Source organism: Apis mellifera, linkage group LG6 (assembly GCF_003254395.2).
Source record: "Apis mellifera strain DH4 linkage group LG6, Amel_HAv3.1, whole genome shotgun sequence".
Lineage (NCBI taxonomy): Eukaryota > Metazoa > Arthropoda > Insecta > Hymenoptera > Apidae > Apis > Apis mellifera.
In genome coordinates, this window is record NC_037643.1 from 11,960,333 (window position 1) to 11,972,723 (window position 12,391).

The 12,391-nt window shown below is 36.3% G+C and overlaps 1 protein-coding gene and 2 long non-coding RNA genes across 5 annotated transcripts in view; 2 read left to right on the plus strand and 1 right to left on the minus strand.

Annotated features, from left to right (window-relative positions):
- Positions 1-12,391, plus strand: part of LOC408877 (neurogenic protein mastermind) — a 225,854-nt gene that overhangs the window by 85,139 nt on the left and 128,324 nt on the right. The window lies entirely within an intron of this gene.
- On the plus strand, positions 934-4,072 carry LOC102656653. Of its 2 annotated transcripts, none has more exons than XR_003304843.1 (6): positions 934-2,098; positions 2,163-2,304; positions 2,386-2,563; positions 3,053-3,429; positions 3,526-3,620; positions 3,734-4,072. It is a non-coding gene; the product is annotated as an uncharacterized LOC102656653 (long non-coding RNA). The 2 variants fall into 2 exon arrangements; XR_003304842.1 differs by having other exon boundaries at positions 935-2,093.
- On the minus strand, positions 6,896-10,304 carry LOC102656698. The gene is made up of 2 exons (XR_001703286.2): positions 7,641-10,304; positions 6,896-7,519 (listed from the first exon to the last, which is right to left on the minus strand). It is a non-coding gene; the product is annotated as an uncharacterized LOC102656698 (long non-coding RNA).

Consider the following 12,391-nt stretch of genomic DNA (forward strand, 5'->3'; position numbering starts at 1 on the left):
GATTAATTGTTTGCCAATAGAAAAATGAAAAGATTTTTATATTAAGTTGCAAACATAAATATACTTTTATTTCGTTATGATATGAAATAAACATGTTAAAAAAATTTAATATCAAGAATTAATTCTTAAAAAATGTTCTATATATATCTTAACATCTTGGATATAGAACCAAATATATAATAAAATATTCGACCAAGATATTTAATATAGTCATCTATTGTATTTCAAAGTATTCCTCTTACCTTCTTCTTAAAAAGAGAAGAATAAAAAAAGGAAAGAAAAATAAAAAAAGCAGAATTTTCGAAATCTTCCACGAAATCTCCATATTCATCCGGGAGCAACAAAAGAACAAATTCAAATTCTTCGATATTTCGAGCCGCTTCGTCGCTGATCTGTCGCGTCGATAAAAAGAGATCGAAAACGACAACCGGTGCGGTTGTAATGTTGTCGGTTTATTGGTCGCTCGGTGAACATTGTAAGGTTTGCGTGCTTGTATCAACGCCCACGGCGGCCTAGGTGACGACAACGTTTCCGATATATCGAAGTTGAGATGTATCTTCATATTAACCGCCCACGCGAGAAATCGTTTCCATTGTTCAGCAGAGTATCGCATTAATTCGCGAACTCGTATAGAATAATTGATCTACCCACGATGAATCGCATGGTTCCTCTCCTTAATTACATTTACGGCCATTCTGATCCGCTCATCATCCATGTTCATCGTACCCGGGTTTCGTATTCTTTAACTCGATCGATAAAACTGTTCGAAAAAGACGTTACGAGTTCTCTTTTTAAGGAAGAGAATATCGTTTATTTCTTTCGATATCTTTTTTCCATTCTCATAATTTTAAAATTCAAAATAAATTTCAAATCAAATAAAGAATCGTTTATTATTTCTAAATACATTCTCCCGTTTTATTTTGTTCTACTTTTCTAATCATGATTACTCGTAAAATTCGCAGTTTCGCATGAACTTCCGATCCCTCTGGTGGCGTTAGTCCGATTATACGAGAACGCAATACGCATGCGCAAATATGAGTGTAGAAGAACGAAGTTTCGCGAAACCGGTGCCACTTCAGCCCGGAAAACGATTATTAGTACGGGACACGCCGCCACTTTGTATGCGTGGTTCGTTTCGAGAGGGAAAGTTATGTTATTTTCGGATATCGTCTCTCGTACTCACCTGGCACACGTTTTGCGCGAAAGTCTTCGTAACGCTTTGATGCTTTGTCGAGGCGGTTAATCGCTGTAACTCGAGATACGTCGTAGCGTTTGAAAACGCCAATGGGTGGTTATGCTCGAACGAATGTGCTTGTGCAATGTTCAGCTACTTTGAATTGTAGGAAAAATTAGAATTTTGGGATTGGAAGACTTATTTTCGAATAAAGTTTACTTTATTCGGATTATTTGGTAATAATTCAGTTGAGTAGCGGATAAATTTTTAGGTTAGTTTGTGCGGAAATTCGTATCGATAATATATAAACACGAAAATGTTTCTCTTATTTTTACATTTATTTCATTCTTCAATTCAAAAATTCTTTTAACAAGAACGAAAATCGTGCACATAAATCTCGTAACGAAAACTCCAATTTTAAAATTAAATCGAGAAATACTTGAAATCCAACTAAGGCGAAAGTAACCACAAAATCGCAAGAGTTAATCGCTACGTTCCAAGAAAATCGCAGTCGGTTCCTTGGGTGTCGTACGACAGAACCGACAGTAGCCTTCTCTCTCCGAGGATGGTCATGCACGGTGAGTTTACGATCAAGAAAGGAACGAGGGAAAGAGAAGAGGAGGAGGATGTTTTATGTATTCGTTGCACGAGCGCCGTTTATTGTTACACCACACCTAACGGCCAGGCCCGAAATTGATGACAATTGCGCGCTGGAAAGGAACACGCCGCGGATGAATCATCTCCCGCGTTCTTTTCCTCCCTGTGCCCCGACCTCTTTGTCTTTTCTGGGACCAATGACTCGACCATGTACCAGAATTAACCGTGATTTCTCCGGAAGACAGGATCGAAAACGTCAGCTCTATTTAATCCTGTCATCGTATGTCAATTATGCGAATCTCTGTTGGATCAGTTTAGCATGGTATGGTATGTTTTGATTATTTTTTTTCTGTCGTTAACCTTCTCATAAACGTATCGTTTTTTTTTTTAGTTGCAAATAATAATTAACCGCGAAGAAATTCAAAAGCATCAACTTTGCATCAACAAACGTATATTAATTAAGAGGATCGACACGTATAATATTAAAATCAAAATAGGTTATGTTCACGAAACTCTTTTAAAGTATGTATCGAGTACGTATTAGAATTTTTTCCATATCTACACACTATACATTTATCAGACGCAAGAAAATTGAGATTTTGCTTTGCACAAAGATAGGTTAATGATGTGCCGTATCGTGTTTGCGTCTCGGAAGGGAGAACAGAGACATCTACGAAAGAAGGTGAAATGGGCTAGCGTGGAAGAAAAGAAAAGAGGACTTGACGATAGGTGGCGCGACGATACGATCTCTCATCAGCAATATGAAGCTAACAAAGCTCGGCTGTACTTTTGGTAACCGACAACACGAGGCGTCGTCCCTTTGCTCCTTTCACCGTGCAATTTCTGCCTTTACTTCGGTCAAAGAGAACGATTCTCCCGGACAGTTCGGCTTGTTTCGATATCGAGTTAGATCGAATTGGGATCGTTCGAGTGTTTAAACACTAATCAACGTCTCAATTTCCTAGCTTTGATTCCCTTTGCTTGATCCTGAATGTCTCAAGTGGGATGATATAATCAGATGTATCTTTTTTTTTCTTCATAATCATTTTTTTTAAAATTAAATTGTTTAAACATTGAAAAATACTTTTACAAAGATTTGTACATAATTTTTATCGCATATTCTCTTCCAAAATTTTTGATCTCTTCAGATTATCTTGTCAAAGCAATTAACAAACTAAAAGATAAAAATAATAACCATTCCAATTAACGCGACATCTCGTCAGACGGAAAAACTAGATTTTGCAAAAAGAAAAAAATCTCATTTTCATTTTTTTTTTCCAGCTTCCTTTATTCGAGACAAAAGCACGTTTGCCACAGGAATTCGACAGCGGTTCCGATTAAAAAATTACGGTTCGACTGGCAACGCCGATAAATATTTTATCCCGGATTAAATGGAAAATCATGTTGGCCATTGTGCAATCTACGATCCTTGTTCACTTTCGCGTTGTCGTCACCATCGTCGTCGTCGTCGTCATGGTGGTTGTCGTCGTCATGATTCCTGGTGTAGAAACCTCTCTTTGCCCGTTTCCTCTTTGTCCTCGATCGACGATTCCCGAGGTCCTTTAATAACGACCATCGGTGATTTATCGACAACGCCACGAAGAGTGGTCCGCCGCAGCGGACCAGATTCCCAGATAGATGGACGCGGTTGGGAACAGGTATAAGTACATCGACCCCGATCGATTTTATCCCCTACGTGCCTACGGCTTTTCCTCCGTGGCTGCCTTCCGCTTAACATTTTCATTTCATTTCAGTGATTCGATTAACTCATTTGCATCACCGGTAAAAATTAAACATGCATCCTTACGTATAATCAGACCGTGAAACTCATTCGTCTGATTTAATCTGGGTAAATCTGATTAATAATAATATTTAATCTCTTTTTTAAGATATAGAATGTTAAATGAATTATTATTATATATTATATTATTTGGTTCAATCTTATATCGTATCTTATTTCAGTTGGCGGTGCAAATGAAACGACGAAATAACGATGGTGCATCAACTTTCTCCTCGCTTTCAAATCATTCATAATTGAACCAGAACAAATTCTAATTGAAAGTATTATCGAGTAAACAAAAAGGAAATATCGACTTCCGCATCCTGAACTTCCGATCGCATGGAATCCTCGTTAGTAGACACGTGGTGAAATGAAGAAAAGAAAATTCCTTTCCCCCGGAAACCGGTCAAGGGAATCCTAATATAAACGATATCTTCATCATGGAATTTTTTCCTTTGTCAGATGTTAATCAGCTAGTCGATTATTGATTATAACGATCGCATAAAACGATGATAACTAGAGAATGATGGAAAGTTCGAACATCTATCTATGATCCCTATTAATCTATCCAAGTTCCATTGTACATTGGATAATATTGAATCTCGTTATAATCGACTCGTCGTTCTATTGCAATTCTTTCTTTCTTCATCTTTTTCTCTCTGGTTGACCAATTCTTTGTTGACCAATGTTGGTTTCAGAAAGTTATAGAGTTTGATATGTGGAGGAAATATTTTATGAATATTGTTGTTATGATTTTACTACATTTTTTGGAGGAAGAAATTGGATTTGTATCTTTTAATTATATTAAATTTGTAATAATATAATTTTGATGAATGCATCATGAAAATAATAAAAAAATAGTAATATGTTGATATTGAGAAAATCTTGTTTGAGAAATATTAAAGAAATTTTTTGTAAATTAATATTTTTCCATCAAGTTTAAAATATTCCTTTTTCTTTTATTTCTTCATTTTTAAGTATAATTTATATATTTTCAAGAATATTTTAATGCAGAATATTTTTAAAGAATATGCACCATTTTTTGCATGTAGTATTTTTAGACAAGAGAAAGTCTAAACGGGCTATCTTTTTATACATGAAAACCGGAAATTAGTAAACTGTTGCTTCATGTAGCAATGATTACAATTACTCCCGTACGTTTGTCAGACTCAACAAAACAATGAAAATTTTGCATGGTGAAAGCGACTAGTACTCATTGACTAGAAGTACCGGATGTACTTACATTCGCATAGATTCTATGAGAGCTATCGTTCCGCGATTTCGATTACGAAGTAAACTTTATTTAAAATTCCATTTCATTCCACACGCCTTTATATTTTAAGAATTATATTACAATTCGATACATAAAATAGTAAGTGCATAGTAAGTATAGTCAAATTTGACTAATTTTATTTCAAGTAAATTTTACATTTTGAAATTATTTTCTAAATTTTTAAAATTAACTCAAATTTATTCTTTTTATATAATAGAATCTTATTCTTACATAATATTTATATAATTAAGTTTGATTAAAGGAACGAAACAAAGACGAAACGTTTCTTAGAATTATTAATTTGACATAACCTATTCAATTAGCAAGACTCTAATTGTATTCTTACTCTTACTCTTATATAATTTCTTATTTCATTAACCTATACAATCAAGAAAAAGAAGAAAGAAAATTTCTTTTTTAAATCTATATTAACGTTCTATAACAATTCAGTAGCTTGATGTTAAAATCTTAACATCAATTTCATCGAAACGAAAATCGTCTCACGAAAAACATAAACGATACTTATTCAGTTCATAAATTGCGGATCTGCGCATGCACCTGCGCGAAGAAACTTCGCATGAGGCTTGTACGCGTCGCGTATTTCCAAAGAGGAAAGTCACGACTTGGTCGTGGGTGGCATGGACCATTTGAACGTACAATGCAGTCACGCTGATACGCGTCGCATAAACGCTCTAGGTATTCTCTGTATACGTACACATTCACCCTTGTATATAAACTTATAGAGGAAACAGGTTAGAGAGCCACGAGATGGCGCGCATTTACATAGTATACGAAGGTATACGTTTTCACGCCGATTCCACCGGTAGTCGTTGATGGTGGCAAAGTAATAAGAAGCGGCTTAGTCGACAGATTGCCTTTTCGTACCGTGCCGTGTAATAGTGGCTTCTTTTCCTAACCTGACACGGCTTCCTTCGATCTTTTCTGAGGAGAAAGGAGAATCTCTTTGCTATTGGTCCTCTTCTTCAGAATCGCTTCACAACGATGTCGAATAATACTTTCACTCTCTCTTTCCAGTGCTTTCCTTTGTGCAATTGTCACGAGGATATTTTAACAACATTATTGATCATAGGAAGATCGTGATTTATTTGTTTTGTAGATTGTGAATTATTTCTAAATAAAATACGAGTCGTATGTGTGTTCAGTGATAGTGTATTGTATGTGACTATGTAACTGAATAAATAGATGATTTGAGGTTAGGATCAGGAGCTACATAAATCGTAAGTAAATAGATGAATCGATTGAATTGACTCTTAAGAAAAGAGAATGTTTTAAATTATTTTAGCATGAAAGTTTAATCTTGGAAAAAGAAATATATAAATATATACATATTTCCAAGATATATTCTATACTATATTATTTAATGTTCTCTTAATTGTATATATGAAACGATTTCATGTGTAAAATTTTGTAATAAATAGTATATCAGTTTACATGTAGCTTTCAATAGCGGAAGGTGTTAATGTTAGGTTAGAAAATGGTTATTACTGCACATTTATTTTTTATTTTGTGATTTGATTTTCGTTTATAACGATTTAATTATTAAATTGCGAAAGAAATGCATTTACTATATACCGTTCTGGATTTTTATAACGGTAATTTTAACTTATTCCGCTTTTTTCTAAGCATTTCACTTTTTTTTGTCGTTATAATCGTCGTTATAATACATCTGTCTACAATTTTCTTTAATTGCACCAGTACGTACAATTTGTAACTACTTATAAGATTAAGTTACAAAACACGACTGTACGATTATCCTGTACAGAAGGAATAGCGATACTTGAGTAACAGTTGCGTCGATTTATTAATAAACGAACCATGTGATATATACGCAACTGCACATGTGTACTCTTAAACCTTAATCTGTGATTCATTCGATGATATCAAACATCTTACAAAATTTCTACGTCTTCGTTTATTTACCTTTTTTTTTGTTTTAAATAATTTCCACTGAAATATTATTAGATTTCATATCGATAAGAAATTTCATAATTTTTATTTAAATTTATAAATAATGCAACTCTGTATTTTATGCTACTTTCTATTCTTACGCTTTTTTTTTTATCTTAAGATCAATTAAACTAATTTGGACGGACTTCAAAGAACCAAGGAAAACAATAAGTCGCCTTTGTTTTTTCGCGTTGAATTAACCAGCCGTGACGTTTGATGCTCGAATGACCCAGTTTCGCGGTTCAGTGACCAACCAGTGGTTTTTGGACAAATGTTGAAGATTTACAGATCTCTAATCTTCATCATATCTCTCTAATACTTTGATTTATAGATTTTACTAATTTCATTTTTTAATTCCAATGAAAAATTGAATTTTCTTTCATCAATAGTCAACGGATCAGTTGAGTTTGATCCGTGCGAAATGATAATTGCGTATCGTACTTGAGGTATCGTCCAGGGAACATGAGTAGCGAAGAGAATTGGGCGCGGATGCGAAGGATCGAAAGATTGCATCGCTGATACCGCGTGTTCGACACGCTGCGGAACACGTGTACCGATACAAGTCGAAGATCATCCGCATAGGACATCTTTTCGGGCATGCGCCGTGTAAAATCATCCGGGTTTCGAACTTTCGATTATATTAAAATTTTAATTTTAAGTAGTTAATTAAACGAGTTGTAGATTCCAAAAGAAATAGTAATCCGTTTATTAATTTTTGCTAATACATCTAAAAGTAATTAATTAAATTAGAGAAATTAATAACTTTAGTTTTACGTTCAAAAAAGATTAATAACAATTCTTATATATTTTTAAATACGTAGTAGTTAAATTTTTTTTTTAAATTTTACCTTTTATATCTCGATTAAATATCGATTAAAGTAATCCCATTATTATTTTCTTCGAGTCGAAAAAAACGAACGATTAGAAATCCTACGAAACAATAGCCCGGACAATGAAAGATCAAGACGAACCGTTCCATTTTTATTTCTCGGAATGTAGGTCTCCCTTTGTCGCGACGAGTGGTGGTGGATGTAGGAGTGGAGATATCGCAACCCTCGACTCGCGGTGACGTGGGAAAAGTTCGTTTTAAAACGTTAAAATATTGTGCCTTGCGATCCGTCTGGATATTCGAAAAAATTCCACACGTGCGGAAATTGCGAGGCCTGGCAGCGACGAAGGTTATTCCGAAGTGGCGGGCACAATAAAGTCGCGGCAGCGACGATGCCATCGAATGGAATCGAAAGTGGGACGGCTTAATCCCAAGCCGAAATCTATTCGCGGCAAGATTCATTCTTCGACCCTCTTAGCACAACAATGGCTGCTCCTGCTTCCGTTTCTCAACATATCATCCCGTTCCTCTCGATAAACGCCTCTTCCTCTTCTTCACCTCTGATCCTGCTCCTACGATTATACGATTTTAATTAACGACTCCTTTCCCTTCTCCAGATAATTTTTACATACTGCGTGAAAATTATGGCTTTTTATATTTATACGATATCGGTATATTAAAATCCTGTCCCAATATTTTTAAATCCTTCCATCGAATTCTTCTTCCACGGAAGAAAATCTCCACGAAACAACTATCTCCCCCTTCCTCATTATCATCCTGTATCAAAATATTCGAATACATAACTTCGATCTTCCCAAAAATACATCGTTCCATCGCTCTCATAAACGATTATTCCCTTCCCAATCCCAGGTATCCACCTCCCATCCACCTGACCTCCTCACGCACATCCCCCAAAAACCAGTTCTCGCTCTCCTCGAGGTATCTAATTTCCCGATGTTGCAAGCCTCGTTCATTCCCCCACAAACCATCTGGCGCGTCGAGGATACGTTACGTATCGTTCCTCCTTAGGCGCTGAGAAACGCGTAACTCAAAGTCGCGAATCGATCTCGCGGGGTCAAGTGGCCCTCTTCTTCTTCTTCTTCGATGGACTAACGGTATCCCCAATTAGGGGCAGTTCAGAATCGAAGTCGTCGATTCGCGGACGACGGTCTGCAGCGTGATAAAAAAAAACAAAAAAAAAAAAAGAGGGGAGAAATCGGAGAGAGAGAGAGAGAGGGAGATAGCGGGTGGGGAGGAAGGAGGAGGAAGGGAGAGAGGGAGATTCGGAGGTTCGGTCGTCTCTCGGTTGGCAACCGTCGACGCGACGAAATGCTCGACGTGTGCCGATCTCTCGGTGGCCCTAGGCTGCCGGTTCTTACGCTACTGGGATCGATATCCCGGGAGGCCAAACAGTAAACAGCCGGTTGGTCAGGATAGAGGCGGTGGTGGGGCTGCATAACATGGAGGCACCCACTGCCTTCGCCCGCCGCCTACTCCCTCCCTCCCTCTCCCTCTCCCTCTCTCTCTTGCTCTCTTTCCTTCTTTCTCTTTTTCTCTCCGCTTGTGCCTCTACCGGCGCGTCGCCTGCCAAAGCAGGGGACGAAAGGACGAGCGAAGAACGGGATAACCCTCTCTTCGTAGGCGCGACGTTTTTGGATCGAAATATCGGAATTGTATGTATGTTTTTCTTAGTTAAAATATTTCAATTCTAGAATTTAAGGAAATCTAAAGTTTTCTTTGTGTTTTCTTTGAATAAAAAAGTGGATATATGCTATGAATCTTGGAATCAATTGGATCAATTTTTTTAGATATCAATTTCGGGTGAAGTTAAGATAAAATATTCTGGTTTCTAAGATCGAGAAATTTGAATTTTTGAATTTTTTTTGTGTCTTTTTTTGTATAAGTGAATTTATGCTATGAATCTTGGAATCAATTTTTTTAGATATCAATTTCGGATGGAGTTGTTAAGATAAGATATTCTGGTTTCTAAGATCGAGAAATTTGAATTTTTGAATTTTCTTTGTCTTTTTTTGTATAAGTTATTAATATATAATGCTATGAATCTTGGAATCAATTGGATCAATTTTTTTAGATATCAATTTTGGATGGAGTTGTTAAGACAAGATATTCTGGTTTCTAAGATCGAGAAATTTGAATTTTTGAATTTTCTTTGTGTCTTTTTTTGTATAAGTGGATATTCTATGAATCTTGGAATCAATTGGATCAATTTTTTTAGATATCAATTTCGGGTGGAGTTGTTAAGACAAAGATATTCTGGTTTCTAAGATCGAGAAATGTGAATTTTTGAATTTTCTTTGTGTCTTTTTTTGTATAAGTGGATATGCTAGAAATCTTGGAATCAATTTTGTTGTGCGTATGCTCACTTCAAGTTAAAATATAAAATTCTGGTTCCAGGTATTTTCCAGGATCTGAAGTTTTCTTAATCGTTTATTAATGCATCGAATCTTTCATTAATTTCTTGCTAGATTTTAGAATCAAGAATCATGATAAATCTTCTAAAATAATTAGAAAATCTCGAATTACAATTTCAGATATTGTTAGAAATCTTGGAAATCTAATCCACTTATAATAAGTTCAACTTATGTATCGTACGTATATATTCGTGCAGATCGATTTTCTTCCACGAAAACCAATTCGAATTTCAATGTGTCCTATATTCCAAGATTTTATAGCGGCTAAAGACATTTTGGCTCAATCTCGCAGAGATTTACGATATTACAAATCGGTATAAACGTAGAATTCTATTAAAATTAAAACATGACTATATATATATATATATAAATATCAATTCGATAATATTAAATAAATTATTATTACTGAATCAAATCCAACACAACGAACCATTTGTTCCAAGTTCCAATATCAATCACTATCGTCCAAAATCGAAACCAGGAAGAAGAACTCCCCTCAGAAAACGAGGGGAGAAAAACTCTCTCAGAGAGAGTCCTGTCCTCCGTCGTTGCGCGAAGCCAAGTATCAAGAAGAACAAGAGATGGTGGCCGATAAATCAGATCCGCCTATTAACCGAATTGGAGAAACGCATCTCTCAGGGAGGGAAGGGGAAGCGTGGTTGGATAGAGGCCGGAAACGAGCCTTCGAAGTGGCGTCGAAGGAAAAAAGCGGAAAGCTGTTTAGGGATGTATTTTCCTCGACCCTTTTCGCCGCGGTTTCGCAAGAAGAGGGGACCTTTGTGAGAAGGGAAGGAGTCACTCCTCCTCGAATCTTTGTCCCATGGTGGAGGATATTTCGGCGCAAATGTTGATCTTCACGCGGAAACGTGATTGAAAGAGGGATGATTCAAAGAGTAACGCCTTATTCTTTCTTTTCTTTCCATCTTCTGATGTTGGCGAATAATTAAAGCAAGGAGGGAGGGAATTAAATAAAGATGAATCTCGAGATATCTTTTTGGTGGATATTCTTTCGAGTATTGAAAGTAAATATATTTTTTCTAGGGTGAAATATTCGACTCCAAAGAAGTTAATTCTTCCTACGATACAAAAATTTCCACCCCCGTAATTCGTTGTACTTTTTTTTCCTCTATGCTTCAGAAACATTTACAAAATCCAACGAGCGAATTGGTGGGAAATCCATTCATAGTGGAGCAGCATTGTAACGATGTTATACGTTTCACAGCGGCGCAATTAATCCGAGTATTCTCGGTTGCCGAATAAACAACGCGGGCATTTTTCATCCCCTTGCGGAGCGGATCACCTGGGAGATCGAGAAACTAACCGATGATCGAGGGAAACGAATAGGTAGCCCGTGAAAGGGAACGATTCGAATCGATCGAGGGACAAATCTGTATTCGATATTTCAAATATTTGCAATTAGGAAAAAGGAAAAAAGAAAAGTACATTTTCATCTCGATACAAGATTCTTTCTCGACCCACCTATAATACTTTATTATTATCATCCTAGCAACTTCAATCTCAAAATAATCTCTTCGAATCTTATCTATCTTCTAAATTATAAACGTTGCCAAGATTACTCGCCTTTCTCTTAAAAACGCTTTACCGTGATAAATCTGCTCGGGATAAAATACTCGTGGAAAATCATTCGTGGAGAGAGGAAGGGGTTGATCGTGAGGGGAGGCGGGAAAAAAGATAAGGAGAGGGAGAAATAAAAATAAAACACGCGAGAGGACCGGTGAAAGATGCTCGAAGGCAGGGAACCGCAGAGGGAAAAAGGGGAGGGGGAAGGGATGCGCGAAGGTAAGCCGAGCAGCTCTCTAACCCTCGAACGCTCAAGAGGGCGAAGGAAAACGCAAAGTCGATCGCGCAGGGGTCGGTTTCGTTGGTTTTTATGCCATTGGCGCGACCAACGCCACCATTCCCTGCCCGCTTTTCGAAAGCTTGGCGGGAAAGGGAAGAGAAACGGGGATGAACAGGATAGGGAATCGAGATATTTTTAAATTTTTAACTTTTTTTATTAGTTTTGCACGTTCGATGTTAATTATCGAACCGAAACTCTGCGATTTCGAAATTTCGAAATATCAATTTCGAATTGGCTATTTACGATATTAGATTAAATGGTTTTGTCAAATGTGAAAAACGTGTGAATTGATTTTTCTCTATTTTGTTTTCGAACAACCGGTTATTCTTGACACTTTTTAAAAAAAATTCTTTTTTTTTTCAATTTTTTTAACGCAAAAATTGGATATAAAGTACCAATCGAGTTTTTACATCGAAGCACATAAAATATATTGTTATTGTATATATTCGTGTATAAAATGTGTAAAAATATTTCTTA